This window comes from Arctopsyche grandis, chromosome 8 (genome assembly GCF_051622035.1).
Source record: "Arctopsyche grandis isolate Sample6627 chromosome 8, ASM5162203v2, whole genome shotgun sequence".
NCBI classification, from domain to species: Eukaryota; Metazoa; Arthropoda; class Insecta; order Trichoptera; family Hydropsychidae; genus Arctopsyche; species Arctopsyche grandis.
Genome location: NC_135362.1, coordinates 1,103,749 through 1,117,079, shown reverse-complemented (window position 1 = coordinate 1,117,079; position 13,331 = coordinate 1,103,749).

The following is a 13,331-nucleotide window of genomic DNA, read 5'->3' as shown; positions in this document are numbered from 1 at the left end:
ATATAAAAAATGGACATTGTAAAAATTTGACTTATATCGCCAGAAAATATAGCAATGCCCGTTGGATGGAATTGTCTATCAAGATCGTATTAACTTTGTGATTATACCAACCAAAAAGTAATATGTATTGGCCATTCATCAAAATAAAACTTATGTACCATTTAACATTAATACCTACTAACCATTTAGGTTTTATTATTTATACAGACTATTTGTATACTGATCAATCTACTATACTGGCCATTTAATATAAAAACTTAAAAATACCAGTAAAATACAAGTAAAATTAGCGAAGTGAAATATAGAAGAGGCTTGTAAAAAGCAATATTTTTTGATAAATTACAATTTCTAAAATTACTTTGCTTGGTCTATTTCTGTGTTCGCAAAATGCTCAACCTAATTTTGCTAATAACACTGAGCAACAAAAAATCACATTTTTGAGTTACCAGAGTGGAGACTAACCAATCTTTACTAAGTTTGACCCACTGAATTCGAATATGATATTGATTTTTGTTGGTGAGTGATCATTTACGATATATGAGCGATTTTTACAGTTTTTTGGCTTTTGCGGTCTTTAACTCAAAATTTAGGATGGTTACGCTCAAAGTGAGTATTGGAATCAATAGTCAGATATTATTAATTGTTATATTTCATTGCTTTAAAATACTTATAATTAATTGTCTAGCAAATTTTAAAAGTCAAAAATATATTTTTTTAACGGATTTTTTTCCGTGCTATTTTGCATTTATTTTATCCCCTCACAGAGTACAGAGGTCGGACTACATGCCATCTCGCTTGCACAAAAATCATTTCGCGTTACAAATGTATACACAACGAAAGCATTTAAATTGCAATTACCGCTCGAGTTAGTAAGCTTAGATAAAAACAAAATATATTGAGATAGAAAACCAATCCTTATAAACGAGGTGAAATAAAAAATTTGCCAAATGAATGCAAAATAGCACGGAGAAAAAATCCGTAAAAAAAATATATTTTTGACTTTTAAAATTCGCTATACAATTAGTTAGAAGTATTTTAAATCAATGAAATATAACAATTAATAGGAAAAATATCTGACTATTGATTTCAATACTCACTTTGAGCGTAACAATCCTAAATTTTGAGTTAAAGACCGCAAAAGCCAAAAAACTGTAAAAATCGCGCTTTTTTTTAAATGCTCATATCTCGTAAACGATCACCCACCAACAAAAATCAATATCATATTCGAATTCAGTGGGTAAAACTTAGTAAAGATTGGCTAGTCTCTGCTCTGGTATTTTTTTTTTGTTGCTCAGTGTAATTTGACTGTAACTACGATCCTAAATAAAATTTGACGCCAGTAGGTACCTATTTTTCTTTCGAGTCAATTTGAAGATCTATTGTTTACCAATTCCATTATCCATTGGTGATTGTCTTGTTTTAGACGAAATTATTTCACCGAAGGGTCGCTCAACTTCATTACCTGCGATGTGTTGAAAATGTAAGACACGTTTATGTCTCATAATTATATTTTTTCTTTACAACAATTTAGCCGCTCCGGGCAAATGCCCGGCTTGCCCCCCCCTGGATATGGGCCTGATTATATTACATATCTACATATATGTACGTACATACATACATATGTATGTATTACACGCTACGTTACACAGTGGAATATTTCGAGTCCGCAGCTAGAAATTATTATAACATTTATTTTCATTCATCACCAAATTTCATTAAAAAATCCTAGATAATAGTCTAACGCATTTTGTCTTATTTATGAAAAAAATGTATTTTGCACATCGAGAAAACGACAACGATTTAACTAGGTAAGTTGTCGAGAAGACCCAAGATTGAATTTTAGGCGGTTGAAGGCGCAATACGAATAAGTCTAATTTATCGACACATGATTAAAAAAATATATGTGTACAAATATACATATGGAGGTGAACAAACAAAGTATGAACTTTATAAAAATATATTATTTTTTATTTTTTGAATCTTAAAAGCGTTAAAAATACATATAGGTTTATATGTAATAATATAAAAAGTTTTTATTTTACAAATCGTATATTTAACTTGAGTTTTAAAATGTGCTGAAAAAAGATGGATTTCCATTTTTGTATTAATAGATAGATAAAATATTGCATATATAGAATTTTAATACCAGAAACTTGACAAATAAATAAGTTGAAAAAAATACGTATGAATTATCACTTCGTTCGCGAGGACGACTTTTGTAAATTTATTTAAAAATAAAATACCCAGAGATGCATTTCTATTTTTCTATCAATAGATAGATGGAATGTTGCAAATTTAGAATTTTAACACCAGAAACTCGACAAGTTGGCAGAAAGTTGAAAAAAATGCGTTATATATGTATGTATGGATATTCAAATAGTGTCGATACGCGTGAAATATAATCACTTGTTTAAGTCGTCCACACCCACCGAAATGTGGCCGCACACATGCTTTCTTCCCCCGCACACACAAGTACTAATGTATTTTCCGGATTCCGGAATCCTTTTTCAGTTTCGTATCTGGAATCCCGTTTCAGTTCTGGATCCCGATTACTGTTTCTGTTACGGATTCCGATTACTGTTTCAATTCCAGAACCGGTTTCCTTTTTTAGTTACGGATCCCGATTTTTTTTTCGGTTCCGTATTCAGAATCCTGTTTCAGTTCCGTATCCCAATCACTGTTTCAGTTCGGTATCCGGATTCCTTTTTCAGTTCGGGATCCTGATTCTACTTTTAGTTCCGGATCCCGATTATTTTTTCTGTTCCGGTTCCGCATTCCTTTTTCAGTTCCGGATCCCGATTCCTTTTTCAGTTCCATATCCGAAATCCTGTTTCAGTTCCGGATCCCAATTACTGTTTCAGTTCCGGATCCCGATTCTTTTTTCTGTTCCGGTTCCGGCTTCCTTTTTCAGTTCTGGTTCTGAATTCATTTTACAGTTCCGTACACGGTTTCCTGTATCAGTTCCGGAATAAAAAGCAAAGGAATATTTACTATTAGATTAGCCATGTTTAAGCGGTTTTAATTACAAATACCGTACGAAGCCGGGTAAAACCTAGAGTAATATTATAAAACAAAGTTTTAAATTTTAGTTTTGCTCAAATGCACCAAACCATCACATAAGTTTTACTACGGTGAGTGAGGTTGCTTTATTTCGACCAATTTATGGAGTTAGGTGGCTATCGAGGTATTTAACAGTTTGCGCTTTTGTGCGTAATTATATAATATCTTAATAAATTATTGCACAGAACAAGTGTAAAAATAATTACTGAATCAGCAAAAATAATTACCGAATCAACAAAAATTGCACAAAATACTGAAAGGTCCTCAAATTCACGTCACGATAATGCTTTTGAATGATGTTTTGTGTGAACTAACATCATTCAAAAGCAAATATGCTAAAAAGAGCAATATAAAAATTCTAAAAACCATTCAATTTGCAAAAGCAAAAATTAATAAACTAAGACCTCAATATTTAAGGGAGATTGCTTATTGGAGCGAAGATGTGAAAAAACATATAATCATTAAATGAACAGCAGCGATATAAATACAACCATGATTTTGAGATTCATCCAATTGCTCTATGAACATCTATTATAGAATTGCGATTTCCCGAAAGAGAATGAATGGAATGGTGTAGTTTTGATCACGCCGCAGTAGGAAGAACTGCAGTTTTTTAATACGGAAAAAAAACAATTAGACAGACTGATATTATCAATTATTTTATTAAATTAAATTATTTCATTATTATTGGTGTTCATTAATTAATACCAATTAGTGACAATTATATGATCGTAAATATGCATGAACATTATTGTGATCTTAAATTTAGGGCGAAATCACACACGGCGGGACGTGGTACATGGTTTTTTTTAGATACTTTTAAACGTGCGAAAAAAATGGGCATCCCTTCATGCGATACCCAGTACATTCATGCGATGCCCGGTACACAGCGTCAAAAAAAAGACCCCCTCCCTGGATGTGTTCGGTAAAATTGTATTAATCCTTGCTTTACAGTGATCGATAACGGTTTTAAGAAATATAGGAGAACTTGTCGACGCACCACATACTACATCCCGCGCTGTGTGATTTCGCCCTTATACATAGTTGCCGAGAAAGTAAAGACTGGTTCGACTTAAACATTTGCAGATTTAGTAATCTTAATAGGTACATAGTGAACCAGATCAACTCGGGGATATTTTAATTTTACTGGATATTTGTGGAACCTTCCAGGCATCAAGCGTTAAATGTGAACGAAGATTTATTTTGATGAACGCGATTAAATAAAATTCTAGAGACAAAATGGATGTTGAATACAAGTTTTATTTTATCCGAGAAAAATGTTTACTTAAATGTAGTGTATAAATATTTTGTCGATAGAAAGGTCAGGAGAGAGAAAAAAATGATTTTATGATTAAACTCTGGGAGCAGATTTTAATCATCAAACTGAGCAGTCTGGGATTATTTAATAATTTTCTCAATCTTATAAATTCTTATTTTATAAATAGGAAACAATATGTGTCGTACTGCGGCAGAGTTTCCAATGAATATCCTACCCTTTCTGGTGTCCCTCAGGGTTCTAATGTAGGTCCCCTCCTATTCAATATATTTATCAATGATATATATAAGGTAATTAAACATTCTGAATAATTTATTGTTTGCTGACGACCTCAAACTATTCAAATCTATTGGTGCCCATTGCGATTCAGCTGACCTTCAGTCGGATTTGGACGCGATTTTCAATTGGTCAATGAAGAACTTCTTGCCGTTCAACATCGAGAAATGCTGCTTTATTAGCTTCGCCAGATCGAGAAACCAATTTAGTTACTCTTACCATTTAATTGCGCTAAATTCGGTTGTTAATTTCTGTAATCTCGGAATCTTATTCTGCCCGAGTTTTAATTTTGGACGGCACATTGATAATATTTGCGCTAGAGCTCTTAAAATGTTGGGTTTCATACTTCGGGCAAGTAAGCCTTTCCAGAGTGCCTTGGTACTCCGTATCCTATATAATTCACTGGTACGAAGCATTATTATATGGAGCCCTAGTGATAGGGTTCATTGTTTGAGAATCGAAAGAGTATAGAAAAGGTTTTTCAGATATGCTTACATGGTTGTGTATGGTCGCTATCCCTGGCTCTATCCAAGTGCCTATCTACAGGGAGCACTAGGCTATGATTGCCTCGAGTCACGGCGTACAGTATATGTGGGAAAACATTTTTATAAACTTCTAATTGGATTAATATCCTCGTATTCTTGCGGAGTTGAAATTTAATGTTCCCAGCAAATTCAGAGCTACTAGATACCGCGAATTGTTCTTCCCACCTGAGGCACGTACCAATTTAATGCTTTCGTCCCCTGTCGCCAGGGGCATCAAGCTCCTCAACCGGATTTCTATTAGATTGGATTTGTTTAATCTAAAATATACTGATCTGGTTGAGGTATTGTTTAGTTTGAGATCGTAGCACCTTATAACATATTATATTTTTAATTTCATATTTTTACATTTTTATATTTTTGTTTTATATTTTAATTTTTTTATATTTCTTGCTTTCACAATTTTGTGTTTTTATATTTTTATTTTTCATATTTTTATATTTTATATTTGTTTTTTTTTTTTAAATTAATATATAATAATAATATAATATAATAAAAATTAATTTTCTTTTTATTTATTTATTTATTTATTTATTCTAAACAGACCATTGTGGCATAACAAGGAATTCCTAAAGCGCCACAATGGTCAAAAAATATAACACAAAAAAAAAAACAAAATAACAATTAAACATAAACATAAATACATCCATACATAAACATAAAAAATAGCATTTAATAATAACAGATAAAGTAAAAATATCAAATATAAAATATAGCATAAGGAATGCCTTGCACCTACAGCCAGTTTCAATAAATATGTAAGAAACAACTACAAATACAAAACATCCCTGTAAGGCCCAAATGGAAGAGAGTTAATCAAAATTTCACTCATAAATCACAATCAATCATGAAAACAATGATGAGCGCAGACTACCAGATAAATGGGTTAGAGTAATTTCCGACAATTTACGCTCACTAAGGTGGAAAATATCACATTCAGTCTCGGCAGCAACGATTTCATTAAGAAGTCGGATAGCTCTTGGAATAGGAGCCATTCGAAAAAGGACATTTTATGTAGCCATAGTGACGACTTGGAGTTGATCTGTAAAGTCACTATGGCAAATTTGTAAATAAATAAATAAATAAAATAAATAAATAACATTTTAAGTCATATTTTTATTGAGACAAATTAATAAGTGCTGTGTTTGAAATTGTGCAAAAAATTGGCTGACTGAAGTGTTTTATTTTGTTGCATGAAAGCCCTATATGAAGAATTCATTCATCTATGTACATATGCACAATTGAGTGAGTGGGTAAGATATCTATGTATGTAGATATATAATATTTGCACGCGTTTTTTTTCTGAAAATTTACTGCTCATAAGCGTTGATGATCCGCACACACGATTGAAAAATTAGAGGGAACGTTGTATAGCAGGGCCGCGCCTAGGAATTCAACCGCCTGTGTGAAAACTTACATACATCGGCCGCTCTTTAATTTTATCAGCATTTGTATAAATTATATTTATAAAATTAAAAAAAAGGAAGTGCATGCGAGTATAAATATTGTGTGAGAAATATAGCGTTTTATATTTTTCACACCATATTAATTGACAGATTTCTGTGATATCTTACCTTATCTTATAGTCTCAAGTTTGCCATTCATCTTTAGTTTGACACACAAAATGGAGTGGATATGTGATCGTAAAAAGGCGGCACATGCAGCTTCATTTATACTTCAAGTAACCTGCAGTGCAGAATATGCAGTGGTGTAGTGCTAAATAAAAAAGAACCAGGGTGCTGTTTACTTTTTACGACCCCCCCCCCCTCACCCACTTTTTTCGTTACATGAAAAATATGAATCCTAATATCGATAATTCAAATATTTATTAAAAAATTTAATGCTAATTAATAAATATTCTTGATTGTTGAAATAATGATTTTTTTAAAACGTTTTGGATATTTATTTATTTATTTTATTTATTTATTTAACATATTAGCCACAGTGACATTACAGAGATCTCCAACGCGTCGCTGTGGCCGGTCATTCAGTAATAATAACATGATAACAGTAATAATAACTTATAATAATAACAATATTAACACAACATCATTTAAATCATAAAAAAAAAGAAAAAACATAGATAAAGTAATAACAATCATTAATATTTATAATAGGCAAAATCAACCACTGGCATTCCTCAACAACCACTCAACCAGATTAGTATATTTTATATTGAAGAGGTCAATTTCACCAGAAATCCTGTTAAGCAGGTATATCGCTCTAGATATAGGAGCCGTTGACAACATATTTGTGCGAGCCACAGGAAGAACAAACAAATCACGATTTCTCAAGTCCCTGAATTTACAAGGTGCATTAAACCTAAATTCCTTTAGAACCTGAGGATTGTGTATTATCCCATTCAACAGCTTAAAAAAGTGTCTTCCCAGTAACATATTCCGACGAGACTCCAATTAGTTGAAACCTAACGCCCCTAATAGGAATGCACTAGGATATAGCCAAGGATAATAACCATACTGTTTCAAATAAAGATATCTGAGAAACCGTTTTTGGATTCCCTCAATCTTCAAAGAATGAGTTATATGCTCAGATTACTATTCGTTTGTAGTCACCAAATGTTACAACGAGAGTCAGCTCACAATATTTGGTATACAAAATTTTATATGAAATATTAGCTAAAATAATTATATTTTTTTTACTATCAATCTATGTAACATAATAAACTGTAAATTTTCCAAATAAATAATAAATAAAATATATTTTAATTGTACCTACTCGAAAAACAATTTTTATATCAAATCAAAGTGCCAGGGGCGGTGAGTTGGCGCAAAAAGAAGTGCCAGGGTGGTGAACTGGCCCGACTACAACACTGTCTATATGTAATTATGTACATACATAGATCTGTAAATTGAACTTTAAGGCATTGCCTGTAACTTTGCTTGTGTATGTATTCAAGTGGTTGTTCGTTGTTTTTAGGATTGATTTTACGATCTGAAACTGAAAAGCTTGCAGAGGTTTTTAAAGTTGGTAACAAATATCGGAAGTTTAGCAACCAAATTGGAGCAATTTTTTTAGTGAAAAAGTGAAAGTGAAATCGTTGATTATGATTCGATATTAGAGAGTAAAAGTGCATACATAAGTGCAAGTGCACAACGGAAAGGACAGTAGCAGAGATATGTATGTACATACATAGAGAGACAGTGAGGGAGTTTCGTTGATACAATATAGGTATGTCGTTTTGTATCGATCGGAGAAGGGCCGGGCCGGGCCGGGCCGGGCCGGGCCGGGTCGAGCCGGGCGTCTAGCGTAAGCCGTACTTTGGTGTGTTGGCCGTCTAGCGTAACCCGGCCTTTCAGTTCTCCCTCCGCATCGCTCACTTTTCACAACACTTCACTTCACTTCACCTCACCTCACACTCTTCACTTCACACTTTTCTACTTGTACCTACACAATTAACTCGTGCCACGGCATTAGTCGGGCCTTTTTTTACGGGGATAATGAATTCCCTGGATAAATATTATAAATACATATATTTAGAATATCAAGTTGAATAGAATAATCGATTTGTCTCTTTTTTTTTGTTACTCGCCTCTTCTTATTATGACTTTTTTGGACCAAATTATCAAAAACATTTTGCTATTTTGCCATTTTACTGATGATTATTATAGGTATATATTTAACGCTCGACGAAAATAAATTGATAAAAGCCTAGATTTCAGATCCGATTCCGACCACACCACACCCCCTGAACGTAACTAGCTGAAAATTTATATTTGTATTATTTATGTACCTACTAACTTAGAGTTGATAAGGTTTTGGACAGAATTCGTACACCGGAAGTAGTAATTTTTTTTAAAACAATTTTTCATTATTTGATTTTGACCTTTTAAATTATTTTTATTTTTATAGTGATTTTAAGTAATAAAAAATTTTTGAACAAAATCCGAAAACCGGAAGTAGAACTTTTGCCTACATTTGCGCTCAATTTGTATCGAAAATGCTCTCATAACCGGTATGTGTGAACGTGTATGTATGCTTAATTAATTTTGATCCAATTTTGTTTTGTGACCTTCTTATATTCCTCAAATATATAGATAAAGTCATGGGTTGGTCATAGAGATCAGCGGTCGAGTTGCCGCCATAAAATAACAATATACCTCTCCATTGTCCGAAAAAGCAGGTGAGCAAAAAAAATGGTTGATAATAGACAAACATTTTTTTAGCAGTCCAAGCATCTTGTCCGTTGGACCTTGGTCACATCCGAATTTTTCATCTAAATTTATATTTTTGCTACAGTTTTTAAACGTTTTACAAATCGAATTTGTCGTTTTACAAATCAAATTCGTCATTTTACGAGTGTGAGAATAATCGCCCACATCGACAAATATATTTATGTCTGTGGAACGGGAACGGGAAATGCACGCGTTATTGTGGCATTACAGCGCATGCCGGGTTCGGCTAGTTCGAAATAAATTTGAAATTTCATGACATTTTTTACGCTCGCAAGTTAACAAACAGGTGGTCGATTTTCAACCGGCTCTAGCACACGCACACCCCTGTTTATGTACCTACTCACTGATTCAATCACCATGATCCATGAAAAGAGATCAACTGGTCGTCGCATTTCTGCATTGATACTCACCAACACTCGACTGCTGCAAAATATCTTACGTAAAAATAAAAGAAATATGTACTTACGTAGTTATCTGAATTTTTTTTTCCAATTTACATGCAGCTATCTAATCTGAGAGATGAACGCAGATGAAGATCTAAGAATCCGCATCGAGATGGCTAGAACAGCATTTATCAAAATGAAGGCGGCGATTACAAACAAGCATCTCAATCTTCGTACGCGTTTGAGATTCGCGAAGAGCTACATCTGGACAGTATTACTACACGGATGTGAGACGTGGACTCTGAAGACCAGGATGATCAGCCTCATCGAAGCTTTTGAGATGTGGGTCTACAAGCGTGTGCTGAAGATCCCGTGGACCAAAAAAAAATATCAAATGAAGCTGTCCTCGGCATGATCAGGGAGAGGCGGGAAAATTGTTTCTGTCATCAAGCGGAGAAAGATGGAGTACCTCGGACACATGATACGGGGTCCAAAATATGAATTTATCCATTTGATAACCATGGGAAAAATAGAAGGTAAAAAATAGTAGTAATAGATTGACAGGAAAAAGTAGTCTTGGCTTCGAAACATGCGCATGTGGATAGATATGAGCGCCGAAGACTGTTGAAGACCGATGCGGATATCCTCAAATAATCGACGAGGTGGTCGCCAAGGTCCGAATGCGGACAGGGCATTGAGAAGAAGAAGAAGATCTGTCCTCCTCGGGACATTCTGCGCATTTCTTGTTCCTTATTCCCAAGTTTGTGGGTGAAATGCCCATTGGCAATTCACTCTCTGTTAGAGGTCCAAGGAATCACCTCTTTTTAGTCTTTTATTGGCTTGTTATCTAATAACTCCCTGGCCAGACTGTTGGAGTGGTTCCTAAGCCATTCTTTATATTTCGAGCCCGCAGAGCTTGACTCTTCAATGACCGTTGCTACTCTCGCATCCCGGTGGATTATGTCGTTCGGGAAAAACCAGGGGTATCCAGTAGAATTCTCAGGATTTTGTTCTGGATATGCTCGGTTATTCTCCAACCCTTTGTCTTCTCGCTTGCTTTTCAACTCGCTCGTGAGAAGTAAACTGGAGTATAATGCGATTGTGTGGAATCCGCATGAAGCCAATTAATTACTCTCTTATGACCGAAAAAGTGCAAAAAGCATTTCTTCGATTTCTCTATAGGAAAGAATTTGGTTATTACCCATATCTATACCCTACTCCTTTCCTTTTGGGCATGCTTGGGTATAATTCCCTCGAACTTCGGAGAAACTTCTCATTAATTGGTTTCATTCTCCAGCTACTACGTGGTAATACGTCATGCCCGTTGTTGCTGGAACAGTTGGGACTTTATGTCCCTAATAACTATGTGCGTGGTATACGTACATCATCATTTGGTGGTTGTAACTCCTGCTCGCACATTTCTTTTTCGAATGGCTCCTATTTTAAGAGGTAGGATTCAAGTTCTCAATGAAATCGTTGCTGCTGTGCCTGAATGCGAAATTTTCCACCTTGGTGAGCGCAGATTATCGGATATTATTTTAACGTATTTGTCTGGTAATCTGCGCGCATCATTATTTTCATAATAAATGAAATTTTAATCTACTCTCTTCCATTTGGGCCTCGCAGGGATGTTTTTGTATTTGTAGCTTTTTTTCGGAACAGGCTGTAAGTGCAAGACATTCGCTTCTTTGTATTTTTACTACTTATTTAATTATCTTTGTATTTTATTCCTCATTTAACTTTTCATTTATCCGCTATTTTATTACTATACTGTTTTATTTTTATTTTTTTATGATTGTTTTTAAATGTTGTTTTTTTTTCTTTTTAAATTAGTAATAAAATAAAAAAATTACAAATAGTTTAAATAAAAAACATTTTTTTTCTTTAGGTAGGTGAGTAGGTACATACAATTGTTTCAATTTCAGACTGTATCTAATTGTACCTATCATTAATTATCCACACGAATTTTTCTACCTATTTAAGAGTATTTTCTCAAAGACAGACATCTACAATATTTCGATAGCCTTGTTTATTCGACTGCCTGGCGATAACAGACATACATACCTACATACATGTATGTGCATACATAATAAGGCTTCCAATCCCGGGATCCGGGGATCCCGGTGTTTTCTGGTACCGTGAATCCCGGTGCTGAAACTAATCTGAATACCGGGATTACGGTGCTGGCAGAAATTTCTTTAAAAATATTATTTTTACAAAAATAATATGGAAAAAACATGAAACAATATTATATAATGAACAATGGTGGGATGAGCAATGACAGTCATAGTCTATTTGTTTGTCACCCATTTCTTCCACCCGTTTCGATGCCGGATTGCCGTTTCCACGAAATGGTATGAAAGTAGTATTTTTAATTTTGAGAATCAAGCTTTTTTATGCTTTTCTAAGAAATCCTTTAATTTATTGAACTGAAATTTAATATCTAGAGTTTTAAGTTTAATACCAAGTTAAATATATATAAAAGTTGGTAAGCATCCATCAACTGGAAGTGGCAGTTTACTCTTGTTCAATTTTTTCTTCCACTATTTTTTTCGACCCCTTTGCTCTTTGCGACATGTGTGGTGCTCTTCACGTAAAAATTGAAGTATAATTGTTGTATCAATGTGATGAAAAAAAAAATCACTTTATGGATGCGAACCGAAAATTTAAAGAATGTAGCCAAACTCCCAAAATTAGTACGCCAATATGGGAGTATTTTTTGCGTGAAACATCGGGCGAGTTACCAAAATGCAATTGAACGTTTTTGAAATATGAAAACATGCAATTGAAATTATTTTTCTTATACATTTGAAATCCCGGTGCCCGGGATCGGAAATTCCCAGCACCGCAATCCCGGTGCTGAAGTAACCTTCCAGGATTGGAAGCCCTAATACATAATACTAATGGAAACGCATGACTCATGCAACTAAAGTCGTAATTCCGATCATCGATGTCAAAAGCCTCAACTCGTGATGCCGTCTTTCAATTTCTCATAAAACTAAGTGATATACATATGTATGTACTACATATCTATTATTTTACATACGTATAAGTACTTTGGTAAATAAGTACCTACATTGTAGGTACTTATTTACCGAAGTATGTACATATTTTATTTATGCAGGTACTACAAAATTATAAAGTGAGATATCAATACTACTGGAACTAGGGGACGTATGTATGTACCTACATATCTTAGAACTGGACAATGCTGGTCATGTTGGGTCGTATAGTAAGTCTATGCAGGGCCGCCGAAAGGAATCCCGGGCCCTGGAAAAATTAATTCCAGGCTCTATGACAAACTAAAAAAAAAAAAAATTATATATATATATTTTTAATATGCGAAAAATCTATTAGAATTATTAGAAAAATACTTATATGTCGGTTGTCAATTTTTAAAATAATTGAATAAAAAAGTATAATTTATAACAGGTACGATGTTACATGGAGACAAAGAATGCGTGGATCAAAAAAATATAAACATTTAGCATTAAATAAATACATGTATTTTTATGGTCCGATAAGTACTTAGCCTACAAAAGAAAAACGAAAATTTTGGAAAAGTGGCGATTTATTTCTCAACATAGTCTCCATTTAGCTC